This window comes from Cupressus sempervirens, chromosome 2, assembly GCF_028749045.1.
Source record: "Cupressus sempervirens isolate cs-2001-9-10 chromosome 2, ASM2874904v1, whole genome shotgun sequence".
Lineage (NCBI taxonomy): Eukaryota > Viridiplantae > Streptophyta > Pinopsida > Cupressales > Cupressaceae > Cupressus > Cupressus sempervirens.
The window spans coordinates 545,647,004-545,669,096 of NC_143119.1; the positions used below are offsets into that span (position 1 = coordinate 545,647,004).

The window sequence follows — 22,093 nt, forward strand, 5'->3', positions numbered from 1 at the left end:
ATGTCCAATCTTTTTGTAGATATACATATTAACTACACCAATTTTTTTCTTTCAAAACCATATGAGCAGATATAAACATTAAATACAACATGTCCAATATTTTTGTAGATATACACATTAATTACACCAAATTTTTCTCTCAAAAGTATATGTGCAGATATAAACATTAAGCACAACATGTCCAATATTTTTGTAGATATACACATTAATTGCACCAAATTTTTCTTTCAAAACCATATGCACAGATATAAACATTGGGTATAACATGTCCAAATTTTTGCAGATATACACATTAATTACACCAATTTTTTCTTTCAAACCATATGTACAGATATAATCATTAAGTACAACATGTCTTATATGTTTGTAGATATACACAACCAATTTAACAAGGGTATAAGAATATGTTATTCTCATGAAGAAGGACCATGTCAGATAATACAAGGGAATTTGATCAAAATAGGGAGACAATCACTAGATTGTTGTCTAACTTTCAAAGAGAAGGTGATGATAAATATTATTATCCTTGCAAGAGTTGTAATAGTTTAAAGACAAGAAGAATCAAAATCAAAATAGCTAAAAGACATTGTACAGAGAATGGTCACACTCAAGGGGGTTTGATTATTATCCATTACCAAGTTGTATGTTATATTTCTTTCACAATTAATATATATATGAACCAAAGAATGGGGGTTTGATTATCATCATTTTTATATAGGTCAATCTCCCCAGGGTAGTATGTGATATGGACCAACACATCTCAGAGGAACATGGAGGTGCAAATATGGAGGAACATAGAGGTATGAGTATTGAAGGAGAAAATCATGATTAGGCATAGAAGATGTTGATCATATGCCAAAAAGCACATTTGAAGATGATGGTATGAATGCATTGATCCATGACACATTTGGTACCGGTGTTGTTGCTATGGCTGCTACTAATGATGATGATTATGATGAGGATGACATTGAGGCCATCCATGATATACCTCTACTTGAGAAGGCAAGTATGACCCTTTATGAAGGATCCCAATCAACTCTTCTCCTTTTTGTATTGCTCTTAGTGAATTTAAAGGTTATGAATGGTTTATCCAACGTAACAATGTCACACATGCTAAGGTTTTTGATATATGTCATTATAGTATATAAAAGGTGAAATATGTACCATTAAGATTATTTATAATAACAACTTATATTTTCTTTTGTAGATTGATAGGTGGCTATTTGTTACCACCATCAAATGCTCTCCCTTGATCATATCAAGAATTATGTGCCACTATGAAACACATTGAAATGGAGTATCAACCAATAGATGCTTGTTTTGAAGATCATAAAATTTATTATAAAGAACAAAAAAATGCAACATAATTCCATGAATGCTATACAAGCAGATATCAAGATGATCAAGTGACAAAAATGGTGCTTTTCAAGGTTCTATGTTATATCCCCATTATTTGATGTCTTAAATGATTATTTAGGTGTAGTAGCTTGGCTTAATTTATGGATTACCATGTACAAAATAGAAGTCAAGATGACATTATTTGAATTCTTGTAGATGGTTCAACATTTATGTACATAGAAATAAAGTGGCCACACTTTAAAGAAGAACTTCAAAATCTCAAGCTTTCTCTTGCAAATGACAATGCTAATCCATTTGGAGAGATGAGATCCATTTACTCAATGTGGCTTTTTCTATTATCAAAAGTAACATTCCTCCATGGATATCAATAAAGAGGGAGCATATTATGTTGACAATGATTGTTCTAGGTATTTTATTATTTTATTGTTACCTACGTGTAATTATAAGACTTAGAGTTAAATGACCACAATAATTAACTAATGCTTTTCATTCAACTAGGTAAGTACCAAGTGAAAGATATGAATGTATATATTTTTCCTCTTATCAATGAGTTTTTAATGGTATGAAATGGTTTCACTTTGTATGATATCTCTAGAACAATTGGATAAAAACAATTACAATTGCATGCAATTCTTATGTGGACAATTTATGATGCCCTAGGGTTAACACATCTCTGTGCTATGTTATGCTAAAATCTATGTCTTGCCCAAATTTTTCTTGAACAAGACACACACACACACACACACACACACACACACACACACACACACACACACACACACACAATAATAATATTCAAATTTATTTCTTGAAAACAATTTAAGGAATATTTAAACTAAAATATATTCATAGTATTGAAAGTCCTTTCAAAATTACAATCATAATTGGGTCCTTAAATCAATTTACAAATAACATAAAGATCTATTGCTGATATTTCACATTACATAACTTTTACAAATATGCATAAATGAATCATCTTCAAATCTTTCAAATATGCATAAATATTACATAATTGGGTCCTTAAATCAATTTACAAATAACATAAAGATCTATTGCTGATATTTCACATTACATAACTTTTACAAATATGCATAAATGAATCATCTTCAAATCTTTAGCAGAAAGTGAAAATATTCCAAGCTTTTCTTCAACACATATCCATTCAGAAAACTTGTACAAAACAACCCTATATACCATGGAGAGCTCACCTCCCAGCCTAGGTCTTTGAGAGACCACCCACCAAGCTTGGAGAACCAAGACCAACCGGGTAATAAGCAATCACATACATATAAATCAACAATAAAAGATACAACATTTAACACCCTTTTTGAGCTTACACAATAGGTTATAGAGGAACCAACATAATGGGTGAAGGTGTACCTAAAAACCCGAGGAGAAGCTAGATACAAAAAAACAAATTTTCCTTCATAAGGCATACAAAATAAATACCAACTCTCACAAATTTTCTCCACTTATCACCCCCAAAGTGCATAACAAAGTACTAGTACATGCTTATGCCTCATCCTTCCAGGGAAGAGACTCTACACACAAGGAATAGGCCCAACTAACCCCTTCACTTGAAGGCCACTTCTTCCCTCCCAAGGGTGAGTGATATCCTTCCACACCCATAACATCACAATATCAAAATCAAATAAAAATAAGGCAATAGAAATTCATCCACATCGAACAATACAACAGGGATAATAAACAACACACATATGTATATGTAGAAAAATTTACACATCTTTTATTTAGAAAAATAATACATCACATAATTTCCAAAACATGGAAAAAGCTCCAACCTTTCTCCAAGCTATGGTAAATGACCTGATTTGAGAAGAGCCCTCTATCCTTCATCCAATCTCCAAAACTAAAATATCTAAAACTAGAGAGTGGGTGAATGATCACTCTATTTTCCAATTTCCCTCTAAAAGAAGAACCTCCCTAATTTTTCTCCATCATGAAAGAGAAAAAAACTTTAACTCAACATAAGTCTCCCTATTTGGTTAGAATTATCAACTCACTGCAGATAAGGTAGGAGTTTTTGGGTAAGACTTCTTCTATTTTCGTAATATTTAAGAAATGGGATTTTAAAAGTGTTAGAAAAGAGATTTTAACTCTAGTAAAGAAAAAATTAAAGCCCTAACATATAGTACTAACATGTAGGTAACTTAGTTTCACTAAAAGAACACTGTAAGACTCAAACAAAGCACTCCAAAATCACCCTAAACTTGGAATCCGAAATTTAATTTAATTAAATCTTTCATAAGATCTTTTCATGCAAGGGGGTGAAAACTTAAACATTTCTAATTGGTTAGGAATAAGGTCGGGTGTCTTTTTCCAATGGCTCAATCGGACTTGCCACTAAACACATAACGACACAAGTGTCAAGTGGCACTATAAATATACATTTAACATTACAAGTGGCAAATCAATTTTCACAAAAATCAATCTAATCTGAGACATCTATTCACATTATACTTACAAATTAAAATACTTAACAATGAGTTTAAGATCTCTTCATTAGATCTAATCTTGGCAATCTCAATTAATACAAAGGTATAGTCTTGGTTCTCCATTTTACCATGGATATTTTGTGCACACTCAACCATATCTCAGTAGTCCAAGATAAATAAAACATATGCATATATATAAATCCTCAATCAATTCTATATTCATAATTGAATCAAAACATAAGGCATTTCTCAATTGAATAACAATTTTATCCATTTCTAACCATTATGCATATACAATACTACCATTATCGAACTAAACATGGCATAACTCTTCTACACATTTCATGATTTTCATACATATATATAATCCATCTAACATTTATATTCAAATATAACTTCCTACTCAATGATAAAATAACCAACCAAGTACATAAATGTAACTAATCATCAAGCATCATAAATAAGTTCTAACATCATAAATGATTATCATAAAATAAGGTGTCCCATTGTATCAAATAGTCTAAGTAATAGTCCAAAATAGTCCAACATATAACAAGGTCTCAAAATATAAAGTATCTAAAATGCAAATAAACTGCTATGATATGCTATGATGGGCTAGGGTGAGGCCTCACAATCTAGTTGTATGTGATAATACTAATTCAAAAAATGAACATATTTAATCTAATTATATCATTATCTTTTAGGTCTTCAAACAAAGGGAAAATTTACATGTCTAATGTGTGGTCCAAAGCTGAATTCTTGTCATTTCAAAAGTTCAAGAAAGCATGTGTTTGATGAGAATAGAAACTTCCTACACATAAATCATAAGTATCGAAGTGTTGAAAAACATCTTTTAAATGAGAATGAAGAGACTACATCAAATCCATGAAGAATGACACCTCACCCATGACAGTTGGAATATAATAGAACTCAAGGTCATCAAGGCATCAATATTGACCACTTTGCAAAGGGACTAAAATTTTATCCTAGAGAATTTAGTAGGCTTCTCCAATATGAACAACTACAAATTGTACATTTATTTGATACTATGCATTTTGGAAATAATTTAGTAGATACATTGTGGAAAATGTTGGATGGAAGGCATGACAAAGAAAATCTTTTTGAAATTTGTAGTGCAATTCATGATTCCAATCATGTAATGAAAAATATCATTGAATCAAATAGCAACAAAGACCAAATAAATGCAAGTGTCCTTCATTTGTTATTAACATTGTAGGAAAGTAATGTCATAAAAGAAGTCATATAAAAAATGAGATTTCCTACATGATTTTCTATATATATAAGCAATCTCATATCAAAGAAAAGTGAATTTGGTCTAGGGCTGAAAATGTATGTTTGGCATACCTTCATCAAGGTAAGTCACGATCTTTTGTATTTATAATATATTTGTGAAACTACATTCAATTTTCATTGTATTACATTAGAAAGAATGAAATGATCTAAGTTAAAAATTGTTACAGTATGTGCCACCCCTATCACTCCCAAACAAATTCAACAATAATATCAAACAAGTGATATATGATTTGGGAAAACATATGAGGTAAGTAGTGATATTTGTTCAATATATCAAACAAGTAATATATTATAAAGGCTTGTATTTATATATTTTTGTGTCCTAAAATCCTTGTAGGTGGTTGTCCTCTAAAGAAATCCACAAGGAAGATATAAAATATTTTAAGAAAAAATTCGTCTACTAATATGTAAAATGAAAAATTTATTACCTTAAACTTTTTTCAATGCACAAGAACACTACCTTGTACACCTAGTTTAGGAGATTGAATTATGTGGACCTATACAACTTAGGTTAATGTGGATGGTTGAGAGACACTTGAAATTTTTGAACGGATTTTTTTGAAAAAGAACACATCCCAAGGGTTCTATGATTGAGGGATATATGGTATACTGGATGATGGTCTACGTTACTCAATATCTTCCTAATCTTTTAGCAAAGACCCATATAGATTGCATTTGGGTTCTCAACTCCATTAAAAAATTTGAAGGGGAGTACTTGGTGGTGAATGGTAGATTTAAAAAAGTGAAAGGTAATAATTTATGAGATGTTATTGTAGTTAATTAATTATTAATCTTCAAAATAAATCTATTGTAAGTCATCTATTTACTTTTCTACAACTACTAAACAGTGGCATGTAATGCATTTGTTTCTTTCAAACAATCAAGATTGGATGAAAATATGGATTGAACAATGTCAGCATTCTAGTCATAGATCTTCAAATGGGAATTTGTGCCTTCTTTTGTTAAACAAGCACATTATAATGTAGATCCTAATGTTAAAAAAAAGGAAATAGATTTAGCACATGGTTTAAGAGATCTCTAGGTACTTATAAGTTTGTTAATCAACTGTATGTTTTTGAACTTGTGATGCAATAATTTATACATGTTTGACATTATTGTAGGTGAAACACCACAAGTATATGTTATATAATGGTTATAAATTTCTCATCAAAGATTTATATGACACAATGAGAACTTGTGATTCTAGGAGAAGTGCAGTCTTCTAGATGACAACATTTTATCTAGAAATGACTTACATCCTCGAGAATATCAAAATTGATATCATGAAATTTTGGTTGATATACTTGACTATGATTATAATTCCTTCAAATTAGATCTCTTTATCATCAAATGGTATAGACTATGACTCAATAAAAAATGATCTTGATATAACTATTATTGAACATGAGAATGGATTTCCAATTATTAATACAATTTTTTTTGAGCTAATTAGGGATGAGCCCTATGTTTTTCCAAGCCAATGTGAGTAGGTATTTTAATTAGGGGTTACACATAAACTGGGTTGGTCATTTGTTGCTAAACATGATCCAAGGGGAAGGTTGATAAAGTATAATACAATGGAAGAATAAGATACCGAGGAAGAGGAAGAAGTGGATGACAATCAAGAGTTAATCGATGATGCTCTTGATGTAAATAATAATGCTACTGATCATGATGGTGGTGGTGGTGGTGGTGGTGGTAGTTATGATGTCAGTGACAATGAGGATGACCATGATAGTAGTGGTGACAATTTTGACGATGATGGTGATCTTGATGATGAGATAGATAAAGAATAATATCAATGACCGGGGGGTATTCGATTAGATAACAAGGTAAAGAGCACTACAATGTTCTTTAAAATCTTTAAAGTCTCAACTTTTAAAAATTTAATTCCTTTATTTGTTATCACAAAGGACTTTCCTTTGCAAAGGATAATTGGTGCACATCTACCAGTGAGAAGACATATCGATGATGACATGGATACACCTCTGCAACAATATAGGGAAGGGGAAAAAAGAAAAAAAAGAAAAAAAAAACTATTATGTGAACTTATGTAACTTATTTGATCATGACTAATGTTTATGTCTAGATGTTTTATTTATGTTCTATTGAATGTTCATGTGAATGTTTTAATTAATCTTATGTTTTAATGTTAATGTGAATGTTCTAATGAAACTTATGTGTTAATGAATGTTATCATGTGATAATTCTTGAATGTTAGCAATTTTTTAATAGAATGAATAAATTTAAGATGTTAGGGTGGGCAAAGTGGGGTCAAATAAACTTCCACCTTCACATGGTTGACTCTGATTAGTAGAGAATATTAAACTATTTGTCAAATCAAGTGAAGCTCATTATTAACTTGTGATTGTATGAAAACTAACTTTGTGAATCTCTTGGTTTTAGGCAATGCAGAAGGATGCCATAGTCAAACTCATTGATTCATGAAATTTAGTTATCATGTATGAAGTATTCAAAATAATGGCTTTCTATGGGATGGCTTCAAATTATTCGTCTCTAAGCTATTTTATTATTGAGATTATAATTACTAATGAAAATATGGTTTATCATGAGTGCAAGGATTGATTTTAAATTTGATATGTGTTGATCATATATTGTGATGAAATTATGATTGATGAGTGGAGGTCTGATTTTGTATTTTTTGAATGTGATTTGTGGGGGTTATAAATGTATATTTGTAGATGCCTATGTGGGGGCACAAATCACAATATAGAAAAGAGTCATATTAGATGTTATGACTACGTGGGGGGCTCTCATGGTTGAGAGCTCTCCTAATTAAGGTTGTTGGAGTGGCCAAATGCCTCAAGATAAAATAAATTTATGCTTATAGTGCTGATTTTCTTTCCCTTACAAGCTAATCCACAATCTGGTTGTTTTGAGAAGATTCATGTTCTTATTTGAGGTAGCATTAAAAACACTATATGACATGATCCATGAGATGAAATGACAATAAGAATGAAATGTGATCAAAGTGAAAAAAGAACTACCAGTTTTTTATTTGTGGTCTAAACTTTGATGTTCACTACATTTTTTGTTCCTATATTTTATGTTTATGTTTGAATATATTTAAATTAGATAATGTGATTTTTTCTTTTATCAACATTTTCTATCATATTTTTAATCATCTATAATTGCCTACTGAATAGCTTATTATGGCATTTAATCATAGTGTTTGATCCTAAATTCATTTCTTTATTGAATAGCTCATCATGACATCAAATTGTAGAATTTCATTTCATAACTCATGATGACAATGAATTATAGAATTTGATTCAAATCTTCCTAAAAGAAAAAACTCACATAATATATTTCAAAATTCTCAAACAAAAATTATGAACTATTTGTTCACATATCACTTAAGTTTTTTATTAGTGACACACACTTATTAAGATTGTATATAGCTACCAAGCTCATTGTATAGTTCACAATGTTTGCCAAGTATTTCAGTTTTCACCAAGTTCTATAGTTTCTACTAAGTGCTCTGGACAAATCTTAGTGGTTATCAAGTAGTCATAGTTACAATGAAGATCAATTGTGTAAACCATGTATCTCAGTGTATATCGAGTTTAACAGTGCAAGCTAAACTGCGTAGTGTTCACTGAGTTTGCAATGTATATGATGTGAGTCTAGTGTTGACCAAGATACATAGTGTTAACCAAGTGACTCAATTTATACTGAGCTTGAAGTGATAGTCTTTACCAAGTCATACCATGTAAATTAAAAGACTTAGATTATATGACAAGTTTCACAATATCTACTAAGTCAACAGTGTAGACCAAGTTCAAGACCACTTGGAAGTGATCAGTATGGACTGAGCTTCTATGTCTACCAAGTGCAAGATGATGTTGAGTATTGATAGTGGATACCAAGTATCAAAACCTCACCAAGTTAGTTTTTAGAACCCGAGTGTCTTCATGTGGGCCAAATTTGTAATATTTGTGTTGACTTGTATTGTGGCCAACTTTATAATTTGTATAATTGGATTGGTATATATGTAATAGTTTGTATCATATCCAAGTGTGAGTAATGGTGAAGATGTAAATGTGAATGAAATTAGAGAAAAGAAGAAAGAGAAAATTACAATGACTACAATAGTATAAGGAGAAAAAAAGGTCATATCTATCATAGTAAGATGATTAGTAATTAAAGGAATATCATTCAACAAGCCAAGCTGTAGATCAGAGATCATCTACTATTTCATCCTGACAGGTGCATCACTCAAATACTTTTATCAAGGTAGACCTAATAGTCTTTTGTAAATCTCTTTACCAATTTCATACTTAATTGTATGTTTGTAAATCCTTTCATAAGGTGGACCTAGTAGTCCTTATTGCTCCTAACAGGGTAGATCATCAGAAGTGATCAATGTAAGTTTTAACAGGCTAACTTTGTATTGGAGTATTAAAGTTGTGGGAATCATCCCCACCCAAGTTTTACTTTCTATTTGGAAGGTTTTTAGGTCACCAAATCTTTGTGTCATAGTATTGTTAATGCTTTCATATTTTCAGTTTCTTATGCATGCAATTAGATCTGATTATATGTGATAGATTATATGCTAATTGGATTATTAGATTAAGAGTTGAAATTGTTGGGGTTTTAGAAGTTATTAATTCACCTCTCCACTCTCAATAACTTAGCTTAGTCTTGAATATTTCCAAAACAATTAACATGAACATATATAGATGGTCTTATTTTTCTGGTGATATAGAATGTGCTTGTTTGCATTGTATATGGCCCTTCTAGTTCAAGATTTATAGAGTGGATTGAACTACTTCAAGATCCATGCAGTTTACATGTAGCTAGAACTAATTTCTCTCGCTCTTCAAATTACCTATGATTTACACCAATTTAGTCATTATTTTCCTTTGACTAATTTATAAAAAATTGTGATTCATTTAGTGATTTGTTTGGTATTTGCAAGGTCCTAGCTTTGGAATTGGATACATAGCCAATTATTTGGTTAATTCGAATGAACTATTGAACTTTTGTTGCAATAGTGACCAATGCCACTTTTACATTGTAAGGTTCAAGTAATATTTAATTGCTTTAGTGCTTTTACCATTGCAAATGCATCACACATTATTTGAGTCAAACAATCTTTGTGTTATTGTTATTTACACAATTTCAAAACAAACAAAAAATTGTTTAAGCAAAAAATGTTAAATTTTTGTCATGTGATTCAAGAGAGATCCCTAGAGAAATATAAGAAATAAGCAAACATGGGGCCTAATCTAATGAGAAATGTAACATAAATAATTTTCTTCACTTCTGCTAGTTGCGATTTTGTGGTAGCATTTAGGAAATCAACTAGATTTGGAATGCACTATGCACAAACTTTTGCAAATTGATTAGGTAGTACAATGACACTTTGACAAACATCAGTAGCCTCATCTTCACAACATTGTAAAAGAAGATTTGTAAAATTACTCCTTGTAACTAGACTTTCAAGGGTAGAAAAGGAAGGCTAAGAAACCTCCTAAACTATCTTATTGTTGTCTAAAATTCATCTAAGAAGACTAGTAAGTACCTTAAAAAACTATTCATGTCCTTCTAGATGACCTGCAACCTAAAAAATCCATTTATTATACTAAGAAAGAGTCCAACATGTGATGCTTCACTCCAAAGGATACTTGTCATCAAGAATAGACACAAGAAAAACCATCAAGTTCTGCAACACTAGATTTTCTCAAATTCCACAAACTGATGATATCTTCTTCCTCTTCTCCATCAAAAATTCCATATGTCCCTTGTGCTTTTGGATAAAACAATCTAGGTTTTAAATCTTGATCCCTGTCAAAAACATTTTCACTAGCCTCTACATCAACAAGTGCCTCATCATTATCTACATACACAATGTTTGAAAATAGAACCAAAATCAAGTGTAATAGAATCTCCCTCAATATTTATGGATGAAGATGAGCTTCAAAAAAATATAGACCAGAATTCACATGACTTGAGAAAAACTTCTTCAGTAGCATCTTGATTTTCTTGCAACATGTATATACAATTACATTTCTCATGTGGGGCTGCAGGAAATTAGGCTGAGCCTTAATGAGCTAAACCAATGAAACACATACCAATTTCCTCACTTCAATAGACAAATCATGAGAAAGAGTAAACATGCCCTAAAGATATTTATCCATAGATAATAAGAGTATTTTAGGCATACGGTCAATATACTAGTTCATAGAGATAAGTTCTAGTTTCTTGAGAGAAACATATGGTGACTAAAATACTAAAATAATCTAGGTAAACAAATATCAATAGGTCACTCCTGAAAACTTGGTACACCAACAACCAACCCCTCTTGTATATCTTCATTGATCTTTGATAATGTATCAAGAGAACCACATTCCATCAGATTGAAATCATTTCTATCAAAGCATTGAACCAATGCCTGCAATAATTTCAGCCAACCATGTACCTATCCTTATTGGGCTTTAATTCACTAACAATAATTCCTATTGTTAAATGAAGGTCTATTTAGTTCCCTCAAATAAGGAAGCAACTCTAATTGGATGTATTGTTGATAAGGAGTGATCAATGTAAAATTGGTCTTCGGATTTTTTTTCCAAGAGGAGCCCTATTGCTTGACTAAAATATCCCCTATCTTATTCTATAATATTTTGGACTTATTTCTTTAAATTATAATTAAGTAGAGTCCTTGCTAATTGATACTTCATTTAGATCACAAATTTGGAGCTTGCATGGCTAATATTGATGTCATTACCTATGTAAGAGTGATAATTCATATTCAAATCAACAAGCATGAATTTCATCAATTGAATATAATGGAGTATCTCTTCGTATTTTTATATGATTGTAATGTCTCCCTTGGGATTTCTTTATATTTTTTCCTGTATCATGTGCTTTGTAATTTGAATGGTGCAATTGTTGATTTTAGATATAAAAATTTGCAAATGCCCTTATACAATTCACTTGTTTTTTTAATTATGTTACTTAGCATCTTGTTTCATCATAGTTGTCATGCTAGATATGGATATATAATCTTGGCACAATAGTCTAAGGTTGTATCTGATATATTGTATAACATTTCCACTCAAAATTTATCTTGATTTAATTCTGATTTTAGAGCCATGATATTCCATAAGTATGTTATTAGCTGTATTTTATATTCAATCTCATTACAATTTTTTCCCCCTTATTGAGTTGGATTTCTAATTTTCTTTTTCTCCTATAAGTTATCTTTTTTCTTGTCAAATTCATTCCCTAAAGACTTCATGGTTGTAATGCATAGTACTATCCTAGACATATGAAAGTTATCTCAAGTTTCAGATAGCTCATTCAATGCAGAAATCTCAAATTATATAGTACATATAGGACCATCTTAAGTTTTTGTATTTGATAATACAACAATCCATCACAATTGCAGTCAAAACTCTGATAGTTGTGTGAAAATATGTCTTAGTAGTTACAATGATAAAGCCAAAAATATGATGGCATGAAGAGGAAATCTTTGCCCATTTCATTTCCAAATTACGATGACTTTGTCTATCACCATTGCGATGGGCATCCTTGCTAAAACAATTTGTAATAGCCAAGGTCCAATTATTGTCTAATAGGGGCCTATTTCTTTTACTATCACTCATGCAATAGGTGGTCATCACGATTGCGATGGCCTATCATTGCAATTTGGGCCCAAATGTAGTAGCATAGGTATTTTATGTTATAGACCATCACATACATTCTCTTGGCCTTAACAACTAGAGTTCTACTGCCCATGATGGTCTATAATTTTAAAAATTTAATAGACCTATTAAATAAATTTAATCATGTTGTGTTTCTTGTCCGTGCATATAGAATGTAAATGCATGTGCATTCTTGATTTACAGTGACAGTTTATTATTTTGGATGCAATGGAAAAATGACATGTAGTAGAAGATGGGGAAATGATGTCACTTTTGTAGGTCTAGAACCTTTTTTATACTTTAAATATTGATCATTTCTTAGATATTTTAGATGTTAGTAGAGGGTGGGGCCAAATGAGCTTCCACCTTCACGTGGTTGGCCCTACGTAGTAGAGAATATTAAACTATTCTCAAAACCAAGTGAAGCTTGACATTAATGTATGATTGTATAATAAATAATTGTGTGAATCTATTAGTTTCAAGTAATGCAAAAGGATGCCATAGTTCAATATGAAATCTCAATTCATATGCATATGACATAAGGTGAAGCTAAAAAAACCCAACAAGTTTGCATTTTTGTTTGATGTTTGCATAGACCTATTAAATAAATGTAAACATGTTGGGTTTTTTCAGCTCCTTCTATTGTTCATGCATACAAAATGTAGCTACATGTGCATTCTTGATTTAGAGTGATAAAATATTATTTTGGATGCGACAAAAAAATGACATGCACTAGAAGATAGGAAAATGATGTCACTTTTGCAAGTTAGGAGCCTTTTTTGTACTTTAAAGATTGATCATTTCTTAAAGATTTTAGATGGTAGTGGGGAATTCAAATCTTTGGGGTGGGGGGAAAATAAGCTTCCAACTTCACATGGTCGGCCCTAATTAGTAGATAATATTAACCTATTGTTGAAACCAAATGAAGCTCAATATTAACCTATGATTGCATGACAACTAACTATGTGAATCTCTTGGTTTGAGGCAATGCAAAAGGATGCCATAGTCAAACTCATTGATTTATGAAATTTAGTTGTAGTGTATGAAGTTGGTAATTGTTCTTTGATTAATTATTGTATACTTAAGATTATTTTAACTTTTATTAGGGTTTTAATGGAGAAGATCTTTGTAACATTTGTATAGAAGTTGTTATGGAAGCCATCTATGTAGAGCATGATTAAATAATCTGTGTAGAGCTTTGTGAATAATTATATTTTTTTTGATAATTCAGCAATCCATCACAATTGTGACGACCTATCTAGTAGGCGTTCATTGCTCTGACAACATTAACGTCACATGTTGTTGCCACTACAACAATAATCACCAATTCCTAGGCATCCTCCAATAATTTTGTGGTCACATGCCCATCGCCATCACAATGCCTCTTTGGCTGTATGCCTGTCTGGCCTACAACAATGTTGCTAGACCTGTGATAGTTGTTTAAAATTGTAGCCATCATATTTGCAATGATATACAATTTTACATCTGATGATGTGAAGAGGAACCCTTCACCCTATTTTTTACCAAATTTTGATGGCTTTTTCTATCGCAATTGCAATGGGAGCCCATGCAACAAAAGTATGATGCCCATCCAACAAGGGCCAATTTGTGATAATGTCTCTCATCTAATGGGTGACTATCACAATTGGAGCCCAAATGTAGTAGTGTATTATAGCAATGAACTTCTCATAAAAATCCATGATAGGAATGAATAAATCACTTTTCATAACCATTATTATTTGATAAATTTATCTTACAATCCCTTTGCTTTTAAATTAAAATATATATTAATGTTTCTTTAAATAATATAGATCAATAAGTGCATATAAGATTGTTGTTCATTTAAATTTATGTTTAGATGTTCAAGTAATTATATAGTTAATTATAGTTTAATCCCTCTCCTCTCCATCTTGATATGTTTGTATTTAAAGATGTATTAGATGTTTAGATGGTTTTAAAAATGTAATTATATTTATGTTTTAGATTTAAAGATGAATTAAATATAACTTTGAATCCTAGTTTGAACTCTAACCGCAATCTAATTAAAATTATAAATTTGGAATAACGAAGTCTTTAAGAATATCTTTAAGGAGAGGAAGAAAGTGTAAAACACATTGAATCATATTAATGATATAATGATTCAATAGGGTCGCACTGCCTCTTTGTTCACACAACAAAAGGATCCCTAAGAGGAATGGGTTGAAATTTCTCATAAGGAGGAGATTTACGGCAACATAAGTCTTGAGATACTTGGCTCAAGGAAGGGGACATAAATAAGTCATTTTTCATGCTTCAACAAGGTTAAAAAATCATCTAATAATTATTTTTCACATTCATTCAACAACTTTTGGTGTTCATTTATCCAACCCTGTTGACATTGAAAAAAAAAGGACATTCATTCTTTAAGGAGTTGTTAGCCCCCACACATATTCCTTATTTAGACTCTTCTCATTCAAATGTAGAGTTCATGTTAAGATCAAGCCCTTTGATTATATTTGATGAGGATAATATCCTTCTTATGAGAGAAATTTCATTAGTTGAGGTTAAGCATGTGATTTTCTAACTTCCTCCTAATATGGCCCTTGGTCATGATAGTTTTACTATAATATTATCTTAGAGAACTTGGGGTTTTGTTGTGTTTGACTTTTTCTATCTTTGGAGGAAACTAGAAAAATTGGCGTTATGCTAAGTTATTTTAATAGAATAAATATAACTTGTTTATATAAAGATTTCACATCCTTGAACCTTTCTTGATTTTAGATCCATTTCTCTATGCAATATTGTGTATTAAATCTTCATTAAGGCAATTTATTTAATATATCAACAACTTATTCCAAAATTAATTTCTCCTCAACAAGAGGATTTGTTCAATGCATGGAGATTGAAGATGGAGCAATGGTGGCCTATGAGGCCCTTCACACTATCAAACAACACAAGCTACCATCCTACATTATCAAATTGGATATGCTTAAAGCATATAATAGAGTAAATAAGGATTTTATCCTTGATATCCTCATTGCCTTTGGTTTTTACAAAAAATGGTGCAAATGGGTCATGGCTTGCATTGTAGCTCCTTTATTCTCTATTTTGATGAATGAATAGTAAAGAGATCCTTATAAAAGCTAACATGGTGGTCATCAAGGGAACCTATTATCTTTAGTGTTTTTCATCCTAATAGTTGATGCATTAAGCAGGTTCATCAATTTTTCCCATGATACAGGAACTTGGAAAGGTATCACCATCCCTCATTTTACATTCTCTTTATGCATTCACTATTTGTAGATGACACTCTTTTATTTTCCATTCGAGAGGCAACATAGATTAAAAAAATCAAAGTATTCCTTCTTCATTTGAATTAGCCTCGAGAACAAGTAATCAACTAGATAGAATCCACAATATTTGTACTCTACCAAAGACTCCCTTTGCGTCTAGATGATTCAATAAAAACACATGGACAACAATAATGTTTCTTAGATTCATGGTTGCTAATTCACCTTCTAGATCTATAATGTAGAAATTTATTTCCCAATCCTTAAAATTTTTGCTCGAATATGTAACTTGGGAAGTAAATGATGGTCAAGATGTCAATTTCTAGGTTGAATCCTAGTCAACTTTTCCTCATCTCATTGCATCTTTGAATTTTTAGAGAAATTTGTGTTATTGCATCAAGGACTATAGGTCAAAATTTACTAATTACATTTATATTGTGGATTAAACTATTGGAGTAAATAATTAATTATTAATTATTTATTCTATTACTTAAGCTTACTTAGGTAAATGCATTTATTTAATATTTAGTATTTAATGCATGTAGTGGTTATTTGATGACAACACGGGAGTTTGTTCCCTTCTAGCATGTTCCACCTTTTTGTGGATATGTGCTGAGTTGTCATCCTTATCTTCTACCACCTTCTAGCTTGTTCTACAAGCTTCCATGAGCTATTTATAAGCGGGCTCTCCCTCATTGTATCACATAAGGCATTGTGCATATTGTAAATAATTTTTCTCTTGTGTTTGCACATATTGTCTCTCATGTCCGTTTAGGGTTTTTCCCTTGCTCCATGCTCTTCCCCTTTTTGGCTTCTGTTTGACAGGTTCTCGCATGCAAGTGATCTTGGGCATCTTTAGAGTTGGCTTTCCTCAACTCCAACATGGTATCAGAGCCTCCCTACTACTTCTTGTTCAAAGGTTTTTTGAAGCCATGATTTGAAGTCACAAACCCTAGTTTGTTTGTACAATTTTTCTTCAAATCAGGGGTAGAGCGATTTTTTGAAGCATTTTCAGCCCAAATGGACATCACCATTGGATCCGAAAGGCCGTTTACAGTCAAGATTCATATAAAATTTGTCAATTTTGGACACAGGACATTTTTGGAGATTTTTTGAAGCCTCCAAGTAGCTGTCGTATGGATCGTACGGACGCAGTGTGAAAAAAATTCAAAAAAAATCAATTCAGAGCACATCGCTAGGCGGCCACTATCACACCACCCAATGGCTGCCACTTCAGAGTCACTGCAGATCGGCACCTCCCGCGGGCCATCCCGGTGCCGCTCAGTCTCCGCCACTGCGGCCACCTCCGCTGGTGGTTTTTTCGGCCACCGCTTCAGTTCGCCACCGCCGCCAGAAGTCACCACCCAGTCAGCATCAGCAGCCTACATCAGCAATAGCTCATGTCCCCATCAACAGCCTACATCAGCCCTTTTCTGCACAGTCAGTGCCAGTCTACGCTTGACACGTGGCACAGGCGCCACATTGCGCATTGCCACATGGCCCCTGCCACGTCTTCATCCGTACTGCCACGTGGCTCCTTTTTGTAGTGACAACCTCCAAGCCATCAAATTTAATCGCATAAATTGCTGATGTCAGCGCTGTGTCATCAACCTGCCTTGCACCTCTCTTGATTTCATTTTGGACCTACTTGTGGTTTTTTGGCCATAACTTTTGCATACGGAGGTATTTTTCTGATCCAAAAGAAGCACCAGAAAGCTAGTTCCGAGATAGAGATTTTGGTGTAGGTATTTTTAGGTTTTGATACTTTTTCATTGCCCATTTTTTCTTTTGAAGTCTGAAGTCCTATTTTTGACTCCGACATGCATATCTTTTGCGTCCCATGTCAGTTTTTTTGAAAACTTTATATTTTTGGAAAGCTGGTTCTGTCACCTTTTCAAAAATGTAGTCCTTGTCCTTAATTTTTGGCCTCTACTCTTTCTATCATAGTTTTGGTTTTTTTGCTCTATGGTGGATATTTTGAGTGTTTTAGGCCCGAGGATCATTTTCTTGGCATGGTTTGCTTTGTTTTCGGCTGTACTTTCCTTTGTTGCAGCTCTTTTTCAGTTCAAATCATTGTAGCTATCATTTTGAAGCACTTTTTTGTTTTGCACTGAGATAAAGTGTCACTTTTGCATTTCAAGAATCATGAACGTTGTTTTGAGTCAGTTGTACTTGCACTATTTTCATAAAGCACCATGGGGGGATTATTGTTTGTTGTTTTAGACATTCTCCCTTTGTCAAGTGAGTGTCCCTTCCATGACATTAGCCCCATGTAGAGTCAGTTAGACTGTGTCTTTATAGGTGTCTCTACCTCTTTTCCTCTCTCCTCGTTCTTGGTTTGTCTCCAAGAGATTTTGGCCCACCTTCTCAGTTGCCTATCATCACACCCTGTCTATATTAAGGGGGGGTTATGCTATTTTTCTAATGCATCCATGGTTTGATGGTTCAATAGTGTGAACTATGTATTCAGTGGTTGATCCTATATACAAGGCGATTGTAGTGGCTGGCTACCTATGCATTTCAGTGAGATGGATCATCTACCCTATAGACATGCTCGGTTCATGCCTTCTTCTTCCATGGAGGTTCTTCTGATTAGTAGTTTGGCAGATTTGCAGCTTCTTCATGCTTCAGTGATGCTTCTTCATGATCACTTCTTGTTCCTATTTTAGGGGACAATTTCCGTAGTTGGAGACTTCTTCAGTTCTTCATTAGGTTCTTACCTCTTTTTGGGGGAGGGTTTTTCCCATGTGGTTTTCTCTCTTTCCCCGTTTATAAAGGTTACATTTTCTTGCATTGTACATGGGTACCTAACATGGCCTTGTTGTCGGGACCCATTCTGCATTTCATCTTAGTTTTGTGAGCTTAAGGCATTTCCCTAAGTTGCACTTAAGGGGGGGTGTTAGAGTAAATAATTAATTATTTATTATTTATTCTATTACTTCAGCTTACTTAGGTAAATGCATTTATTTAATATTTAGTATTTAATGCATGTAGTGGTTAGTTGATGACAACACGGGAGTTTGTTCCCTTCTAGCATGTTCCACCTTTTTGTGGATATGTCCTGAGTTGTCATCCTTATCTTCTACCACCTTCTAGCTTGTTCTACAAGCTTCCATGAGCTCTTTATAAGCGGGCTCTCCCTCATTGTATCACATAAGGCATTGTGCATATTGTAAATACATTTTCTCTTATGTTTGCACATATTGTCTCTCATGTCTGTTTAGGGTTTTTCCCTTGCTCCATGCTCTTCCCCTTTTTGGCTTCTGTTTGACAGGTTCTCGCATGCAAGTGATCTTGGGCATCTTCAGAGTTGGCTTTCCTCAACTCCAACATGGTATCAGAGCCTCCCTGCTGCTTCTTGTTTGAAGGTTTTTTGAAGCCGTGATTTGAAGTCACAAACCCTAGTTTGTTTGTACAAATTTTCTTCAAATCAAGGGTAGAGAAATTTTTTGGAGCATTTTCAGCCCAAATGTTCATCACCATTGGATCCGAAAGGCCGTTTGCAGTCAAGATTCATATAAAATTTGCAATTTTGGACACAGGGCATTTTTGGAGATTTTTTGAAGCCTCTAAGTAGCTGTCGTATGGATCATACGGACATAGTGCAAAAAAAATTCAAAAAAATCAATCCATAGCACACTGCCGAGCAGCCACTGCTGCACCACCCAGTGGCCGCCACTGCAAAGCCACTGTGGATCGGCACCTCCCGCGGGCCATCCCGGTGCCGCTCAGTCTCCATCACTGCGGCCACCTCCGCCGGTGGTTTTTTTGGCTGCCGCTTTAGTTTGCCACCAGTGCCAGAAGTCATCACCTAGTCAGCATCAGTAGTCTACATCAGCAATAGCTCGTGTGCCTGTCAACAGCCTACATCAGCCCTTTTTTGCACAGTCAGTGCTAGTCTACGCTTGACACATGGCCCCTGCCACGTGGCAAATTGCCAAGTGGCCCCTACCACGTCTTCATCCATACTGCCATGTGGCTCCTTTTTGCAGTGACAGCCTCCAAGCCATCAAATTTAATCGCATGACTTGCTGACATCAGCGCTATGTCATCAACTTGCCTTGCACCTCTCCTGATTTCATTTTGGACCTCCTTGTGGTTTTTTGGCCATAACTTTTGCATACGAAGGTATTTTTCCGATCCAAAAGAAGCACCAGAAAGCTAGTTCCAGGACAGAGATTTTGGTGTAGGTATTTTTAGGTTTTGATGCTTTTTTATTGTCCATTTTTTCTATTGAAGTTTGAAGTCCTATTTTTGACTCCGGCATGCATATCTTTTGCGTCCAATGTCAATTTTTTTGAAAACTTTATATTTTTGGAAAGCTGGTTCTGTCACCTTTTCAAAAATGTAGTCCTTGTCCTTAGTTTTTGGCCTCTACTCTTTCTATCATAGTTTTGGTGTTTTTGCTCTATGGTGGTGGATATTTTGAGAGTTTTAGGCCCGAGGATAATTTTATTGGCATGGTTTGCTTTATTTTGAGCTATACTTTCCTTTGTTGTAGCTCTTTTTCAGTTCTGATCATTGTAGCTATCATTTTGAAGCACTTTTTTGTTTTGCACTGAGATAAAGTATCACTTTTGCATTCCGAGAATCATGAACGTTGTTTTGAGTCAGTTGTACTTGCACTATTTTCATAAAGCACCATGGGGGGGATTATTGTTTTTTGTTTTAGGCATTCTCCCTTTGTCAAGTGAGTGTCCCTTCCATGACATTAGCCCCATGTAGAGTTAGTTAGACCATGTCTTTATAGGTGTCTCTACCTCTTTTCCTCTCTCCTCATTCTTGGTTCGTCTGTAGGAGATTTTGGCCCACCTTTTTAGTTGCCTGTCATCACACCCTATCTGCATTAAGGGGGGGTTATGCTATTGTTCTAATGCATCCATGGTTTGATGGTTCGATAGTGTGAACTATTTTTTCAATGGTTGATCCTATATACAAGGCGATTGCAGTGGCTGGCTACCTATGCATTTCAGTGAGATGGATCATCTACCATATAGACATGCTCGGTTCATGCCTTCTTCTTCCATGGAGGTTCTTCTGATCAGTAGTTTGGCAGATTTGCAGCTTCTTCATGCTTCATTGATGCTTCTTCATGATCACTTCTTGTTCCTATTTTAGGGGACAGTTTCCGTAGTTGGAGACTTCTTCAGTTTTTCATTATGTTCTTACCTCTTTTTGGGGGAGGGTTTTTCCCATGTGGTTTTCTCTCTTTCCCCATTTATAGAGGTTGCATTTTCTTGCATTGTACATGGGTACCTAACATGGCCTTGTTTTCGGGACCCATTCTGCATTTCATCTTAGTTTTGTGAGCTTAACGCATTTCCCTAAGTTGCACTTAAGGGGGGGTGTTAGAGTAAATAATTAATAATTATTTATTTATTCTATTACTTAAGCTTACTTAGGTAAATGCATTTATTTAATATTTAGTATTTAATGCATGTAGTGGTTAGTTGATGACAACACGGGATTTTTTTCCCTTCTAGCATGTTCCACCTTTTTGTGGATATGTGCTGAGTTGTCATCCTTATCTTCTACCACCTTCTAGCTTGTTCTACAAGCTTCCATGAGCTCTTTATAAGCGGGCTCTCCCTCATTGTATCACATAAGGCATTGTGCATATTGTAAATACATTTTCTCTTATGTTTGCACATATTGTCTCTCATGTCCGTTTAGGGTTTTTCCCTTGCTCCATGCTCTTCCCCTTCTTGGCTTCTCTTTGACAAGTTCTCGCATGCAGGTGATCTTGGGCATCTTCAGAGTTGGCTTTCCTCAACTCCAACATAAACAAAAAATAGTAATATGACATGATTTTTGGCTCTTCCTATTCTAGTTTTTTATCAAAGGTTAATTAAGGAAGAATTGAATAAGATTTATTGTCTTTTTTGATAAAATGGACGTTATCAAATGGGCACCTTCTCCATCAACAAAATATTTAGTTAAGGGAGGATATGAGATTCTAAAAGCAATCCACAAGAAAAAAAGAAAGAAAGTTCCATTTAGATATTGCTAGAATTCCTTGATTTCT

At 33.5% G+C, this 22,093-nt stretch overlaps 1 pseudogene; it reads right to left on the reverse strand.

Moving 5' to 3' along the window:
* Window positions 1-10,473: 10,473 nt before the first annotated feature.
* LOC149573542 (transportin-1-like) lies at window positions 10,474-19,876 on the reverse strand (annotated as a pseudogene).
* Window positions 19,877-22,093: the final 2,217 nt, after the last annotated feature.